At 42.2% G+C, this 1,769-nt stretch overlaps 1 long non-coding RNA gene across 1 annotated transcript; it reads left to right on the forward strand.

The window, feature by feature from the left end:
* Window positions 1–642: 642 nt before the first annotated feature.
* On the forward strand, window positions 643–1,549 carry LOC139837555 (uncharacterized). Its single transcript, XR_011754066.1, has 3 exons — window positions 643–799; window positions 947–1,010; window positions 1,127–1,549. It is a non-coding gene; the product is annotated as an uncharacterized lncRNA (long non-coding RNA).
* Window positions 1,550–1,769: the final 220 nt, after the last annotated feature.

Below are 1,769 nucleotides of genomic sequence, written 5' to 3' on the forward strand. Positions count from 1 at the left end.
CAGATGCTGCGTAATCAAATATTCTTAGCAACTCACTTGCTTCAGTTGTCCACGCAGATTGTCATATAACTTAATGAATGCACCACTGTAAGATTGCTTGCTGGTACTATTTATCAAGGCGGGTGATGGCGGCAGCAGCGGCCTCGGGTGGTGGAGGATGGTGTCTGTCGAGGCACCAACAGGTGCAACTTGTTGGTTGTGGCTTGGCAAGCGTCGTCTCGGTGAGTGCCAGTGCGGCTTCTTCTTTTTTCCTTCCGGTGAGCACCTTGTGCTGGTGTGGCTTCTTTTTTTCCTTCTGGTGAGCGCCTTGTATACGAAGTCGTATATCGTCTGTTGTTTACACTCTATTTTCCTGTAGGGAACTGGAGTATTACATGCCCTTTTTGGATGAGATTTGTGTATCCACGTGCTGCTGCCCGTCTACATGACTTGAGGTAAACGTGTCTTTGATGTGGATATCTGTGTTGTTCTTAATGTGCTAGAATAATTATTGGGTCACTATTTCTGTGTGCTTAATTACAATCTCTTCTCACCTTTTTTTGTACTAATGCCGAAACACTGCAATCGGGGCAAACGAAACATTTCTTCTGTTGGGATTGTGTCCATCATGTTCATCTCCCTATATTTGCCTTTCATGTTGTCCCGTTTGTTCTAGCGGAGGCAGGTCTTTTGTGAGGATTGTAGCTGCAGGAGATAGGGTCAGTACACCAGATTTCAGCATCACAGTCATTGTACTGGTTGCCGCAGTGGTGCTTCTCCGCACAGGTGCCGGTGGTTGCGACTGTCGACAATTGTGTGTGTATGCCTCTCCATTCGTGAACCCTTCTTGGTTATATTTGATTAATTTGATAGAATATCCGGCCATTTGTGAATGCTTTTGGTTAATTATGGTCTTGTGGAGGATTTATTTTCTGGAGTTATGACATTTTGTATTGTGGGTTTGCAGCATACAACATGTCCATCACATGTTTGACCAGGCTGCCTCAGCGACGGTTATGACCGTGGCGCAGGTGTACTTATCCTACTCACATTTGTTTTCCCTCTCTCCTTGGTATTGTCATATGCTCTACTTTTTATTCCGCATTCTTAGAGGTATATACAGGTCATTTCATCCTCAGTTCTTCAGGTCACTTATTGCTGCAATAGCTGGGGAGGTTGGAAAGGAGCGTGAATTGTATGACCAGTCTCTTGTAATCATCCTCCCTAAACTTTGATTTGATATTTCTGCATCTGTTGTACTGCAATTTAATTTTCGTGGAGCGGGTCCGAAGCAGTTGGGTAGCTGCCCTCAAATTAGGTGGGAGTTGCTTACTGTATAGCAAAGTAGGGTATTAACTTGATGGTCTATTTTGCAAGATAAAGCCAGTGCACATGTTTAGATTTCTAATTTTAATTCGATAGTTTTTGTAGGATTGCTTGCATAGGCATTAATATTTTTTATTACATCTCTTTTATTACATCTATTTCGAGACACTATGCTCGTTATGCTTTTAGTCATACTTAACATTTTGTTCTAGCTGGGCCCTCACTTTTCCCCTTGACCCCAGCCTCCGTCGTGTCTCGAAAGTATGTATATCTGTCAGTGCTATATATATTACACTTCATACCTAAGTTGTGCATGAAGTGATATTTCTTCAGCAAAAGTTACCTGACGGTATTTATTACAGTGTATTTGACATATAAGGAACCTGAGTACAAAATAAAATGGCTGATATGTGGCATGCATCTAAGGTTGTTAGATGTTTCCGTTTTTTAGTTCCATAGATGAG

This window comes from Lolium perenne, chromosome 3 (assembly GCF_019359855.2).
Source record: "Lolium perenne isolate Kyuss_39 chromosome 3, Kyuss_2.0, whole genome shotgun sequence".
NCBI classification, from domain to species: Eukaryota; Viridiplantae; Streptophyta; class Magnoliopsida; order Poales; family Poaceae; genus Lolium; species Lolium perenne.